Raw genomic sequence first — 15,943 nt, 5'->3', positions numbered from 1 at the left:
GACCTCTGGAAGAGTGTACCTGGAGCAGGTGGAGCAGCCAGCAACCTCAGCGACTCAAGGAAGCCGGGATGGCCAGGTTCCCACAGCCTGAGTGGCTGCCACCTGACGGCTGATGGAGGTGAGACCTAAGGAAAAGCAGATGGCACTAGGACCCTACCTCTACGGTAGAAAAACTGAGGTACCCTGAACGGCAGCAAATGAGGTTGGCATCTGTTCCACCTGCTCCTGACACACCCTTGCAGAGGTGGCTGGTTGCTCTTTGAGCCAGCTTGGCCTTGCCTGGCATGCACAAGCCTCAGTGCAACTACCGTGCTACAAATGGAACTATATATAGGAAACGAGCTTCAGGCTCAGAAGCAAGGTATGCATTGCCTTTGGGGTTACAGTCCATTTCTCAGGGCTCTTATGGAACTGCAGCCTTGTTGGTTGCCAAGAGGCAGAGCACAGGCCGTCTTGAGGAGGACTTTATGTTCAAGTGCAGAAAGCGGGCAGGATTACCACCAGGGTACTCGGCCTTCTGTGGCCCTGGCCAGACATAGATTTTGGGACTAGCTGATTTGGAGCAGCATGTAAGTAGCTGGAGCCTGTGCATGCCAGGCAAGGCCAAGCTGGCTCAAAGAGCAACCAGCCACCTCTGCAAGGGTGCACCTGCAGCAGGTGCACCATCCAGCAACCTCAGCTACCCAAGGATGCAGGAATGGCCAGGTTCCCACAACCTGAGTGGCTGCCACCTAACGACTGATGGAGCAGAGGCCTGAGGAAAAGCAGATGATATTTTGACCCTACCTCTAGGGTAGAAAAACTAACGTACCCTGACTAGTAGCGAGTGATGTTGGTCACTCTTCCACTGGTTCCTGGCACACCCTTGCAGAGGTGGCTGGTTGCTCTTTGAGCCAGCTTGGCCTTGCCTGGCATGCACAAGCCTCAGTGCAACAACCGTGCTACAAATGGAACCATATAGAGGAAACGAGCAGCAGGCTCAGGAGCAGGGTGAGTGCCGCCTTTGGGGTTCCAGTCCATGTCTCAGGACTCCTATGGAACTGCAGGCTTGTTGGTTGCCAAGAGGCAGAGCACAGGCCGTCTTGAGGAGGACTTCATGTTCAAGTGCAGAAAGCAGGCAGGATTACCACCCATGGGACTCGGCCTTCTGTGATCCTGGCCAGACTCATACTGTGGGACAAGCTAATTCATAGTAGCATGTAAGTAGCTGGGGCCTGTGCATGCCAGGCAAGGCCAAGCTGGCTCAAAGAGCAATCAGCCACCTCTGCAAGGGTGCATCTGGAGCAGGTGCACCATCCAGCAACCTCAGCTACTCAAGGAAGCAGGGTCCCACAGGCTGAGTGGCTTCTCCTAATGACTGATGGAGAAGAGGCCAGAGGAAACGCAGATGGCACGTTGAACTGTTTAATCCATGTTAAGTTAATTTTTGTATAAAGGAGATGGCACCAGTCCATGCTTCAGGGCTCGTATGGCACTGTAGACCACAGAAGGCCACGTCCACTGGGTGGTAATTCTGCCTGCTTTCTGCACTTGAACATAAAGTCCTCCTCAAGATGGCCTGTGGTCTGCCTCTCGGCCCTACCTTTAGGGTGGAAGAACTGATGTACCATGTCCATCAGCGAGTGAGGTTGGTGGCTGGTCCACATGCTCCTGGCACACCCTTGCAGAGGTGGCTGGTTGCTCTTTGAGCCAGCTTGGCCTTGCCTGGCATGCACAAGCCTCAGTGCAACAACCGTGCTTCAAATGGAACCATATAGAGGAAACGAGCAGCAGGCTCAGGAGCAGGGTGTGTGCTGCCTTTGAGGTTCCAGTCCATGTCTCAGGGCTCCTATGGAACTGCAGGCTTGTTGGGTGCCAAGAGGCAGAGCACAGGCCATCTTGAGGAGGACTTTATGTTCAAGTGCAGAAAGCGGGCGGGATTACCACCCAGGGGACTCGGCCTTCTGTGGCCCTTGCCAGACTTAGACTCTGGAAAAGCTGATTTGGAGCAGTGTGTAAGTAGCTGTGGCCTGTGCATGCCAGGCAAGGCCAAGCTGGCTCAAAGAGCAACCAGCCACCTCTGCAAGGGTGCACCTGCTCGCACCATCCAGCAGCCTCAGCTACTCGAGGACGCAGGGATGGCCTGATTCCCACGACCTGAGTGGACGCCACCTGATGGAGCAGAGGCCTGAGGAAAATCAGATGGCATGTTGAACTGTTTAATCCATCTTAAGTTAATTTTTGTATAAAGGAGATGGCACCAGTTCATGCCTCAGGGCTCGTGTGGCACTGTAGCCGAGTCCCCTGGGTGGTAATGCTACCTGCTTTCTGTACTTGAACATAAAGTTCTCCTGAAGATGGCCCGTAGTCTGCCTCTTGGCCCTACCTTTAGGGTAGAAGAACTGATGTACCATGTCCATCAGCGAGTGAGGTTGGTGGCTGGTCCACCTGCTCCTGGCACACCCTTGCAGAGGTGGCTGGTTGCTCTTTGAGCCTGCTTGGCCTTGCCTGGCATGCACAAGCCTCAGTGCAACAACCGTGCTACAAATGGAACCATATAGAGGAAACGAGCAGCAGGCTGAGGAGCAGGGTATGTGCTGCCTTTGGGGTTCCAGTCCACGTCTCAGGGCTCCTATCGAAGTGCAGGCTTGTTGGTTGCCAAGAGGCAGAGCACAGGCCGTCTTGAGGAGGACTTTATGTTGAAGTGCAGAAAGCAGGCAGGATTACCACCCATGGGACTCGGCCTTCTGTGGTCCTGGCCAGACTCAGACTTTGGGACACGCTAATTTGGAGTAGCGTGTAAGTAGCTGGGGCCTGTGCATGCCAGGCAAGGCCAAGCCGGCTCAAAGAGCAACCAGCCACCTCTGCCAGGGTGCACCTGGAGCAGGTGGGCCAGCCAGCAGCCTCAGCTACTCAAGGAAGCAGTAATGGCCAGGTTCCCACAGGCTAAGTGGCCTCCACCTAATGACTGATGGAACAGAGGGCTGAGGAAACACAGACGGCATGTTGAACTGTTTAATCCATCTTTAATTTTTGTATAAAGGAGATGGCACCAGTCCATGCCTCAGGGCTCATATGGCACTGTAGGCCACAGAAGGCCGAGTCCACTGGGTGGTAATCCTGCCTGCTTTCTGCACTTGAACATAAAGTCCTCCTCAAGATGGCCCGTGGTCTGCCTCTCGGCCCTACCTTTAGGGTAGAAGAACTGATGTACCATGTCCATCAGCGAGTGAGGTTGGTGGCTGGTCCACCTGCTCCTGGCACACCCGTGCAGAGGTGGCTGGTTGCTCTTTGAGCCAACTTGGCCTTGCCCGGCATGCGGAAGCCTCAGTGCAACAAACGTGCTGCACATGGAGCCACGTAAAGGAAATGAGCAGCAGGCTCAGGAGCAGACTGTGTGCTGCCTTTGGGGCTCCAGTCAGTGCCTCAGGCCTCGAATGGCAATGCGTGCTTGTTGGTTGCCAAGAGGCGGACCACAGGCCATCTTGAGGAGCACTTCATATTCAAGCGTAGGAAGCAGGCAGTATTACCACCCAGGGGACTCGGCCTTCTGTGGCCCTGGCCAGACGTAGAATTTGGGCCAAGGCAGGGCGAGCTGACTGAGCAGCGTGTAGGTAGCTGGAGCCTGTGCATGCCAGGCAAGGCCAAGCTGGCTCAAAGAGCAACCAGCGACCTCTGGAAGAGTGTACCTGGAGCAGGTGGAGCAGCCAGCAACCTCAGCGACTCAAGGAAGCCGGGATGGCCAGGTTCCCACAGCCTGAGTGGCTGCCACCTGACGGCTGATGGAGGTGAGACCTAAGGAAAAGCAGATGGCACTAGGACCCTACCTCTACGGTAGAAAAACTGAGGTACCCTGAACGGCAGCAAATGAGGTTGGCATCTGTTCCACCTGCTCCTGACACACCCTTGCAGAGGTGGCTGGTTGCTCTTTGAGCCAGCTTGGCCTTGCCTGGCATGCACAAGCCTCAGTGCAACTACCGTGCTACAAATGGAACTATATATAGGAAACGAGCATCAGGCTCAGAAGCAAGGTATGCGTTGCCTTTGGGGTTTCAGTCCATGTCTCAGGGCTCCTATGGAACTGCAGGCTTGTTGGTTGCCAAGAGGCAGAGCACAGGCCGTCTTGAGGAGGACTTTATGTTCAAGTGCAGAAAGCGGGCAGGATTACCACCAGGGGACTCGGCCTTCTGTGGCCCTGGCCAGACATAGACTTGGGGACAAGCTGATTTGGAGCAGCATGTAAGTAGCTGGAGCCTGTGCATGCCAGGCAAGGCCAAGCTGGCTCAAAGAGCAACCAGCCACCTCTGCAAGGGTGCACCTGCAGCAGGTGCACCATCCAGCAACCTCAGCTACCCAAGGATGCAGGAATGGCCAGGTTCCCACAACCTGAGTGGCTGCCACCTAACGACTGATGGAGCAGAGGCCTGAGGAAAAGCAGATGATATTTTGACCCTACCTCTAGGGTAGAAAATCTAACGTACCCTGACTAGTAGCGAGTGATGTTGGTCACTCTTCCACTGGCTCCTGGCACACCCTTGCAGAGGTGGCTGGTTGCTCTTTGAGCCAGCTTGGCCTTGCCTGGCATGCACAAGCCTCAGTGCAACAACCGTGCTACAAATGGAACCATATAGAGGAAACGAGCAGCAGGCTCAGGAGCAGGGTGAGTGCCGCCTTTGGGGTTCCAGTCCATGTCTCAGGACTCCTATGGAACTGCAGGCTTGTTGGTTGCCAAGAGGCAGAGCACAGGCCGTCTTGAGGAGGACTTCATGTTCAAGTGCAGAAAGCAGGCAGGATTACCACCCATGGGACTCGGCCTTCTGTGATCCTGGCCAGACTCGTACTTTGGGACAAGCTAATTCGTAGTAGCATGTAAGTAGCTGGGGCCTGTGCATGCCAGGCAAGGCCAAGCTGGCTCAAAGAGCAATCAGCCACCTCTGCAAGGGTGCATCTGGAGCAGGTGCACCATCCAGCAACCTCAGCTACTCAAAGAAGCAGTGATGGCCAGGTTCCCACAGGCTGAGTGGCTTCTCCTAATGACTGATGGAGAAGGGGCCAGAGGAAACGCAGATGGCACGTTGAACTGTTTAATCCATCTTAAGTTAATTTTTGTATAAAGGAGATGGCACCAGTCCATGCTTCAGGGCTCGTATGGCACTGTAGGCCACAGAAGGCCACGTCCACTGGGTGGTAATTCTGCCTGCTTTCTGCACTTGAACATAAAGTCCTCCTCAAGATGGCCTGTGGTCTGCCTCTCGGCCCTACCTTTAGGGTGGAAGAACTGATGTACCATGTCCATCAGCGAGTGAGGTTGGTGGCTGGTCCACCTGCTCCTGGCACACCCGTGCAGAGGTGGCTGGTTGCTCTTTGAGCCAGCTTGGCCTTGCCCGGCATGCACAAGCCTCAGTGCAACAACCGTGCTACAAATGGAACCATATAGAGGAAACGAGCAGCAGGCTCAGGAGCAGGGTGTGTGCTGCCTTTGGGGTTCCAGTCCATGTCTCAGGGCTCCTATGGAACTGCTGGCTTGTTGGTTGCCAAGAGGCAGAGCACAGGCCATCTTGAGGAGGACTTTATGTTCAAGTGCAGAAAGCGGGCGGGATTACCACCCAGGGGACTCGGCCTTCTGTGGCCCTTGCCAGACTTAGACTCTGGAAAAGCTGATTTGGAGCAGTGTGTAAGTAGCTGTGGCCTGTGCATGCCAGGCAAGGCCAAGCTGGCTCAAAGAGCAACCAGCCACCTCTGCAAGGGTGCACCTGCAGCAGGTGCACCATCCAGCAGCCTCAGCTACTCGAGGACGCAGGAATGGCCTGATTCCCACGACCTGAGTGGACGCCACCTGATGGAGCAGAGGCCTGAGGAAAATCAGATGGCATGTTGAACTGTTTAATCCATCTTAAGTTAATTTTTGTATAAAGGAGATGGCACCAGTTCATGCCTCAGGGCTCGTGTGGCACTGTAGCTGAGTCCCCTGGGTGGTAATGCTACCTGCTTTCTGCACTTGAATATAAAGTTCTCCTGAAGACGGCCCGTAGTCTGCCTCTTGGCCCTACCTTTAGGGTAGAAGAACTGATGTACCATGTCCATCAGCGAGTGAGGTTGGTGGCTGGTCCACCTGCTCCTGGCACACCCTTGCAGAGGTGGCTGGTTGCTCTTTGAGCCTGCTTGGCCTTGCCTGGCATGCACAAGCCTCAGTGCAACAACCGTGCTACAAATGGAACCATATAGAGGAAACGAGCAGCAGGCTGAGGAGCAGGGTATGTGCTGCCTTTGGGGTTCCAGTCCACGTCTCAGGGCTCCTATCGAAGTGCAGGCTTGTTGGTTGCCAAGAGGCAGAGCACAGGCCGTCTTGAGGAGGACTTTATGTTGAAGTGCAGAAAGCAGGCAGGATTACCACCTATGGGACTCGGCCTTCTGTGATCCTGGCCAGACTCGTACTTTGGGACAAGCTAATTCGTAGTAGCATGTAAGTAGCTGGGGCCTGTGCATGCCAGGCAAGGCCAAGCTGGCTCAAAGAGCAATCAGCCACCTCTGCAAGGGTGCATCTGGAGCAGGTGCACCATCCAGCAACCTCAGCTACTCAAGGAAGCAGTGATGGCCAGGTTCCCACAGGCTGAGTGGCTTCTCCTAATGACTGATGGAGAAGAGGCCAGAGGAAACGCAGATGGCATGTTGAACTGTTTAATCCATGTTAAGTTAATTTTTGTATAAAGGAGATGGCACCAGTCCATGCTTCAGGGCTCGTATGGCACTGTAGGCCACAGAAGGCCACGTCCACTGGGTGGTAATTCTGCCTGCTTTCTGCACTTGAACATAAAGTCCTCCTCAAGATGGCCTGAGGTCTGCCTCTCGGCCCTACCTTTAGGGTGGAAGAACTGATGTGCCATGTCCATCAGCGAGTGAGGTTGGTGGCTGGTCCACCTGCTCCTGGCACACCCTTGCAGAGGTGGCTAGTTGCTCTTTGAGCCAGCTTGGCCTTGCCTGGCATGCACAAGCCTCAGTGCAACAACCGTGCTTCAAATGGAACCATATAGAGGAAACGAGCAGCAGGCTCTGGAGCGGGGTGAGTGCTGCCTTTCGTGCTCCAGTGCATGCCTCAGGGCTCCTATGGCACTGCGGCCTCAGGTCTCCTGTGGCACTGTGGTCTTGTTGGTTGCCAAAAGGCAGACCACAGGCCGTCTTGAGGAGGACTTTATGTTCAAGTGCAGAAAGCAGGCAGGATTACCACCCATGGGCCTCGGCCTTTTGTGGCCCTGGACTGACTTAGAATTTGGTACAAGGCAGGAAAAGCTCACTCGGAGCAGTGTGTCGATGGCTGGGGCCTGTGCATTGCAGGCAAAGCCATTTTGGCTCAAGGAGCAACCAGCCACTTCTGCTAGGGTGGGCCTGGGGTCCGGAGGGTGGTGGACCTCTGTGGGGCCTGCAAGCCTGTATTTTCCTTCTGCAGTGCCTGAGCAGAGGTTTCCCGAGAGGCTCTGCCTCTGCAGCATGCTTCTTCCTGGAAACAGTGGGAGGTGGTTTTCCAGGGTGGAAGCCTCACCAGTGGTTAAGCACTGTCTTCTTGATGCTGACCTCGTGATAGTGAGTTCTCATGAGATCTGGTTTTATAGCAGGGTGTGGCACCTTCTTCCTCTGAGTCTGCTCCTTCTCCTGCCACGTGAAACATCTCCTTGCCCCTTGGCCTTCTGGTGTGATCAGGAGGCACCTGAGTCCTCCCGGAAGCAGAAGCCACTGTGTTTCCTTTGCAGCCTGCAGAACCGTGAGCCAATTAAACTTTCTTTATGGTCATACAGACAGTACTGTGAACTCAAGCCATGAAATGCCTTCAAGGCCTTTTCCCCATTGTCTTGGCAATCAGTGCTCAGCTTCTTTTCATGCAAATATCTGAAGCCTGCGTGATTTTTTTCCCTGAAATTGGACTTTTCTTTTACCACATTGCCAGGCTGTGACAAACATAGCTGACAGTGTAGAAGCAGGTTCAGAAGTGGATAAAAGACAAAGGTCGGGAGAGTTGGGAGAGCTTAGAAGACAGCAAGGTGAGGAAAAATTTGGAGCACTGTAGAGAATTGTGAAATGCTTGTGATGAGAAGGCTGGCAGAAGGATGGACAGTGAAGGCCAGACTTAAAAGGTCTCAGATGAAAATGAGGAATTTCCTGTGAACAAGAGCCAAGGTTCCATTTGATTGGCCTAACAGAGAACGTGGCTGCACAGGGACCCTGCCCTGGAGATCTGTGAAACTATGAACTTGGGGGTGATGATTTAGGATGTATCTTGTGGAATGAACATCTAGGCAGCATAGCTCAAGAGGTGTCCTGTCTGCAATGAGCAGCCTGTATTATGTGTGAGCCTAAGGAATGACCTTAAGTTGGAACTTCTATTTAAACGAGAAGCAGAGCTCAAAAGTTTGGAACATTTGCATCCTGGCCAAGTGGTCAAAAAATCCTATTTTCTTTTTGAAAATAGGATAGCTAACAGCTAATAGCTAATAAAATAGAAAATAGCTAATGGGGAAAATTCAAGAAGGCTCAGGGTATTTGCATAAAAAGGAGCTTAGTGCAAGCAGCCAAGACAAAGGGTAAAAGGCCTTGAAGGCATTTCAGAGACCTTTGCAGTGGCCCTTGCTGTCACAGGTCCTGGGGCCTAGCAGAGATGAATGGTTTCCTGGGCCAGCTGCATGGCCCCGCTTCTGTGTGCATCCTCAGGACACTGCTGCCTTCATCCCTGCAGCTCGAGCTCCAGCCATGACTGAATAATGCACAGATAGAGCTTGGGTCACTGCTTCAGAGGTGGCTCCAAGCCTTGATGGCTTCCACATAGTGTTAAGCCATTAGGTGCACAGAGCAAGAGACCAGAGGCTCGGGAGCCTCCGTCTAGACTCCAGAGGATGTACAGAAAAACCTGGGTGTGCAGGCAGGAGCCTTTCCAAGAGCCAGAGCCTCATGGAAAACCTCTACTAGGGCAGCAAAGAAGGGACATAGAGGGTTGAAGCCCCCACACAGGGAGGCTGCATTCTCCAAACCCCAGATTCATAGACCCACCGACAGCTTGCACCCTGAGTGTGGAAAAGCCACAGGCACTCAACATCAGCCCTGTCCATGAGAGGCAGCCTTGGGTGCTGAACGCTGCAAAGCCACAGGCGCAGATCTGCCCAAGGCCTTGGGAGCCCAGCCCCCATGCCCCTGTGCCCCGGATGTGGGACAAAGATTCAAAAAGGATGATTTTGGAGCTGTCGGATTGAATGACTGGCCTCCTGGGTAATGGATGTCCCTGTATCCTGTGAGTCCCATCTGTGTTTTGTTTTTCTTTCTGGCAATTTCTTTTTTCTGTTGCCTGGAATGTTTACCCATTGGCTGTACAATCATTGTACCTTGGAAGTAGTTAACTTGCTTTATAATTCAGAAACTCAGGGGCAGAAAGGACTGTAGCCTTGTCTCAGATGAGACTTTGGGGTTTGGACATTTGAGTAAATGCTGGAATTATTTAAGATTTGGGGGACTGTAGGGAAGGCATCATTGTATTTTGCAGTGTGAGAAAGATAGGAGATTTGGGAGACCGGGGACAGAATAATATGATTTGGCTCTGTGTCCCTACCAAAACTCCTGTGCAATTGTAACGGGAAAAGTTAAATGTGGGGACTGGTGGATGGTGATTCAATCATGGTGGACAGTGGAGGTTGGAAGGTGGGGGTAGTGAGGAGCATTGCAGGGATTGTGGGGTTCGGGGGAAAGGCAGGGGTGGGAGGCAGATCCTTCACAAATGGTTAAACACCATCTTTTTAATGCTGTCCTTCTGATAGTTTGCTTCATGATTTAGGGGCTTTGAGATTCAATGAATACTGGCCTGCTGGGTTTTGGATGTGCATTGGGCCTGTGGTCCCATTTGTATTATTTTTCTGGGAAATTTCTTCCCTTTGGATTGAGAAAGCTTACACAATGTCTGTACCATCATTGTACCTTAAAAGAACTCCATTTGAAATTCAGGGACTCATAGGCAGAAGAGACTGTAACCTTGTATTAGATAAGACTTTGAACTTTTTACATTTGAGTTAATGCTGGAATGAGTTAAGGCTTTTGGAAACATTTGAAGAGGCATGACTGTATTTTACTCCGTGAGAGTGACATGAGATTCAGCGGGAGGGGGTCAAGGGCAGAATAATATGGTTTGGCTATATTTCCCTAGAAAAACTCATGTGGAATTGCAATCCCGAATGTTGGAGGTGGAACCTGGTGGGAGGTGATTTTATCATGGATGGGAGGGGGGTGGGGTTGGAGGGAAAAGGGTGGGTAGGGTGGTGAGGAGTAAGCTGGCTATAGTGTGGTGGGAGGGTGGGGGTAGTAGGAAGGAGGAGTAGCCTGCTGCAGAGGCAGAGGCTGGTGGAAAACCTCTACTAGGACAGTGTACCTGTGGCTTTGCAGGGTGTAGCCCCACGGCTGCTCTCATGGGCTGGGCTGATGTTGAGTGCCAGTAGCTTTTCCATACTGAAGGAGCGAGCTGTTGGTGGGGCTATGAACCTGGGGTTTGGAGGATGGTGGCTTCCTGCATAGGGGTTCCAAGCCCATGTTTTTCTTCTGCACTGGCATGGTACAGGTTTTCCAAGAGGCTCTGCCTCTGCCTCAGGCTTCTGCCTGGAAACAGTAGGGGGTGGAGGTGGGTTGGGGGGTGGATCCTTCACCAGTGATTAAGCACCATCTTCTTGATGCTGACCTCGTGATAGTGAGTTGTCATGAACTTCCTCATAGTGTTAAGCCACTGGTTGGATGGAGCATGAGACTAGAGGCTTGGGAGCCTCTGTATAGATTTTGGAGGATGCATGGAAATGTGTGGGTGTCCAGGCAAAAGCCTTCCAAAAAGGCAGCACCTCATAAGAAACCTCTACCAGGGAAGTGCAGAAGGAAAATACGGAGTTGGAGCCCCCACAGTGGAGGCCACCATCATGCAGACCCCAGATTCATAGACCCCACAACAGCTTGTACTGTCAGTGGGGAAAAGCTACACGCACTCAACACCAGCCCAGCCCATGAAGGCAGCCCTGGGGCATAAACCCTGCAAAGCCACAGGTGCAGAGCTGCCCAAGGCCTTGGGAGCCCAGCCCTTACATCCGTGTGCCCTGGATGTGGGACAAGGTTTCAAAAAGGGTAATTTTGGAGTTGTAGGATTGAATGACTGGCCTTCCGGGTTTGGAGTTTCATGGGGCCTGTAAGTCCTTTCTGTGTTTTGTTCTTACTGGCAAAATTACTCCTTTTGGCTGGGAATGCTTACCTATTGCCTGTATAAGCATTGTACCTTGGAAGTAGTTAACTTGCTTTATATTTCAGAGGTTCATGAGTCTAAGGGTCTGCAGCCTTGTGTTGGATGAGACTTTAAGCTTTGAACATTTGTATAAATGATGAAATGATGTAAGACTTTGGGGGATTGTAGGGAAGGTATCATTGTCGTTGGCAATGTGAGAAGGACATGAGATTTGGGCCAAGGACAGAATAATAAAATTTAGCTCTGTGTCCCTACCAAAACTCATGTGGAATTGTAATGGGGAATGTTAAAGGTGGGGCCTGGTGGAAGATGATTTAATCATGGTGGAGAGTGGGGGTTGGAAGGTGGGAGATAGGGAGAACGGGGCGATTATGTTGGGGGTGAGGGGTGAAAAATGATGGTGGCAGGTGGATCCTTCACAAGTGATTAAACATAATCTCCTTATTTCTGTCCTGACAGCAGTCCCCCAGGGAGTGACCACATCACACATCCAGGGTCCGGGGAGCCTGGCCTGAGACATGCCCAGTGCACTGAAGGTGCACCTGAAGCCCACTCCACCTGATGCCTCCACAGCCCTCACAGGGTCTGACCTCCCAGCATGTTCTTGCCTCTTCCTGCACCCCAGCTGCCCACCTTGCCTGTTCCCTGAGTTCCTCCATCCTGTCCAGCAGGATGGGATGGACAGGGGGACAGCCTGTGTGCACATTTCATGGCAAGTGGGAGTGGCACACCATCTCTGGGAGGCACCATGGTTCCTGCCAAATCTGACCCCAGGACTCTGTCCTTGAGGTGGTTTTACCAAACCCCAAACCCAGAACTGCGGTTGTGGCTCAGGGGTCAGCACCTGCTAGTGCCAGGACACTACTGGGAGGCTGGGACCTGACCAAAGCCCATGGTGTCTCTGACCTGAGGACAGGGTGTCTTGGGACTATAAGGCCAGGCAACCAATGGCCATTGGGTCATAGGGGTTCAGCCCCAATATTTGTCCTTCCCTGGCTCCTTCTGATTCAGGGCCATCAGGGCCCTGGAGCCCAAGACTCAGCATCCAAGGTCTCCTCCAGGAATCCAGGCAGCTCAGCATACTTTATCGCGTGTCATCTGAGAGCAAACATGTAAAATCAGATGCACAGAAAAATGACTCAAAGTGCTTACTGACTAGAAGAAATCTAGGAGCAGCAAGAAGGTAATGTGGAAAGGGAGGGACCTCCATGACTAGTGTCTGCAGAGCCAGGGGTACAGACGCCCAGTGCTGTGGCCTGGCACCAGCTGACTCTCAGAGGGTGGGTGGCACACTGTCCTTACCCAGAGGACAGCAGGCCTGGTCACCAGCTTTTCTACCTGTCCCTGTAAGCATCACATTGCTGGAGGAGAATTTCATCCCAGAGCTTGGACCATCCTTAGCTGAGGGGCTAGGGCTTGTCTCTTGGTGACGTAAATGAAAAAACAGGTCCAGATCAGAGTTCCTGACATTGAACACTCATCCGTTCTTTGAATCATGGGAGGGGAGGCCTGGTACTAGGTGGACCTAACCTCTTTGAGGAACCACAGAGCCCAAGGCTGGAAACCTCCAGAATCCTCCACCCCCGATCCTCCCTGGGACCCCTGTGTCCTGTCTCACCGAGCTCTCTCCCCGGGGACCCTTGTGGCCTGTCTCACTGAGCTCTCTCCCCGGGGACCCCTGTGGCCTGTCTCACCGAGCACTCTTCCCTCCGTAGATGTCTCGGCTGCTCTGTGAGGGAGTTCCCTTTCAGGTGTGGGGCAGGGCATGGCCACTCCTGCTGGATGTCTAGATGGTGGAAACCAAGGGCCTAGGGAAATACCAGGTACAGCCTTTCCACGCTCATCCAGCGCAGGACAAACAGGCCAGGCAGTGTCAGGAGCCCAGATCTCCAGAAACATCAACCCTGAAGTGGGAACAGGGGCCCATTGTACATCCTAGGCACAGACACCACAGGTAAGCTGGGCTTGGTACCTACCCCTCCCCGGATACAGAAAGAAGCCAAATGAGGAGTTTTGTGCAGAATGAAGCCTCCTTCCTTCCAGAAGCACTGCTGACTGTTTGGCGGTTGCCATTTGTGGCAGTGGGCCTTTTGTTTATTCTGAGGTTGGGCTGGTTTCTCCTCTTGGCCCTGACCTACAGATTATAAAGGAGAACAGCGAGAGGTCCCCAGGAAACATCCACAGATGGCATTGGAAATAAGTCACCTTCTGAGAAGCATGTCATGTTCTGGGAGGGCTAAGGCATCGAGTAATGCCTATGGGGTTGGAGGATCCCTGGGCATGTGGGGCAATCCACAGCCTTGGGTTCTTCCCATGGGAATCAGGAGGTCCTGAGGCAGAGGCAGTGGTCCCACAGGAGGAGTCACAGAGCCACCAAGGGCTCATCTGGCCCAGGGAGCAGTCAACACCATGGACTGAACACCTGCTGGGCTCAAAGTCCTGGTCCAGACTGGGGCATGTGGGGCCAGGAGGGAACTCGGAGTGGAAGACAGAGAGACAAGTGTGCTCAGAGGGCAGCCATTTCTGGAAGTAGTGTGATCCAGAGATTTTGGCTGGGAAGGGCTTCCAGGGTTTCATATGTGTTGTGGAGCTGCTTCCTCTCCCCAGCCTCACCCTGCAGAAATGCCAGTGAATATGTTGCCGCCATCTTGGAGCTCAGTGCCCTCATAGTGTAATGGCAGCAGCAGATCTGCCTGTGCACGGACTTCCTGTACTACCTCATTCCTGAGGAGCAATGCTTCTGCAGGGCCTCTGACTTGGTGCACAACTTCAGACACCATCATCCTGGAGCAGTACTGCACCCTCACTAGCCAGGGTGTTGATGACTTCCTCAAGGCCAAGGCCACGTTCAAGGCTTCTGACTTCATTGAGGCACTTGTGCTGAGAGAGGCGGGCTTCTCCGGGATCTTAATTCAGGAGGTAGAATGGAGCTTGGGATCAAGCATCTGATGAAAGAACTTGCACTTCATCTGGAAGGCTCTGGGGAGCCATGGAAGATGCTGGATAAAGGTGTGACAGTCAGATTCATCTTAGAGATGACTGTAGAAGGCTGCCTAGGAATGAACAAGAGCCAGGAGACCAGGGAGGGAGCTTGTGGGGCAGGTCTGGAGATAGCAAGGGAGGGATCCTGCTTGGATGAAAGGTCTTCAGGCACTGTCTCAGGTTACACTCAGGTGCCCTCAGAGCTAGTACGTTCAGAGTCTTGCCTCCAGGATGAAAATGGGAAGGAGTTGTCAGACGAGGACATAGAAATGGAGGCTGGCATATTCATGAATGCCGGTGGTGGTCTCGGTGTGGGACTACTGTGGGAACAGGGGTCCTTCCATTCAGGGATGTGGTGGATGGACCTACATCACTCCATTCTGCCCTTCTTTTCCCTCCTCTCATTCTCCCAAAAGCCTCAGTGCATGAGTGCTATTCATCCTCTGGTGCTGAAGCAGCCAAGAGTCACAAGCCTGCCTGGCTGCCTCTGGGTATGACAGCAGAGCCAGTGGCCTCTACTGGATCCTGTACAACTTCACAAGACACCCAGACACCGGGAGTGCTGCCAGCATGTGGTGCAACAATCCTGAGGGACCACAGTCCTGAAGACATTGAATGGTGGGTGCAGGGCCTCATGGCCTGTTCCCCAGCCCCTCTCATTGGCTCTGGTCCAGGTGGTGAAGGGGGAAAATGTTTTTGTCAGTTCTGCTATGATTGCCTAGCAAGACAAGGAGCAGAGCCCAGGAGCAGTAAAATCAGTTAGTAAAGTCAGTTTTCTTTTCTGAACTACATTTCTGCCATCTGTAAGTTGAGGGGAATTCCTTCTACCCTACGAGGCTGCTTGGGGAATGACTGACAGTGTGTGTAGAGCAGGTACCACCAGCAGGCATTTGGTGTCCAGACCGCTCCTCTTCCCTCTTGATTTTCTGACTGCATTTGCATTTTGTTCCCAAGACCTTCACTCCCCTTAATTTTGCTCTTCCCTCTGATTCCCACCTTATCTTCTATCCCATGGATTCACCAGGATCTGAGTGGGTAACAGTCATGTATGCATGTGTGTGTATGTACATATACCCTGTGTTGGTGTTGGAGTGTGGTGTGTGTGTGTGTGTGTGTGTGTGTGTGTGTGTGTGTGTGTGTGTGAGAGAGAGAGAGAGAGAGAGAAAGAGAGAGAGAGAAAGAATGTGTGTGAGAGAGAAGAGGGAGAGAAAGAATGTGTGTGTGCATGAGAGAGAGAGAGGGGGAGAGAGCAATAGAGAGAGAGAGAGAGAGGGAATGTGTGTGTGTGTGTGTGTGTGTGTGTGTGTTGGGGTCACTGAGGGACTGAAATTCTCCACCCCAGGCTGTGCTCATTGCTGGAAGTGCTGTCAGGGCCCTTGCCGTTGACCCTCCAGGTCTCATTCTTGCAGTGCAGGCAGGGCATTCTGGAGGAATCATGCCCTTGGAAGAAGCCCTGAGAAGTGACTGGTAGGTAAGAGTGGATAAATACCCAAACTCCCTTGCTCTGGGTAGGATGACTCTGAGACACATGTTCTATGCTGTGTCTCAGAGGTACCCGGCAGGGCTGAGTCCTGACTGACCACAGTGGAAACTTTCTTGATGAAGGTCCCTTTAACTGCTGCATTCCATTCCTGTTTCAGTTCTCCACTCCTGTACTAGTGTTTCCTGCAATTAGTACCCTAAGGAAGAACTGGCAGCATAATTGCTGTCCTAGAGTCATCTCCAGATAAAATT

This window comes from Macaca mulatta, chromosome 9 (assembly GCF_049350105.2).
Source record: "Macaca mulatta isolate MMU2019108-1 chromosome 9, T2T-MMU8v2.0, whole genome shotgun sequence".
In the NCBI taxonomy this organism is placed as follows: domain Eukaryota; kingdom Metazoa; phylum Chordata; class Mammalia; order Primates; family Cercopithecidae; genus Macaca; species Macaca mulatta.
Note: the sequence above shows the minus strand (reverse complement) of the source record.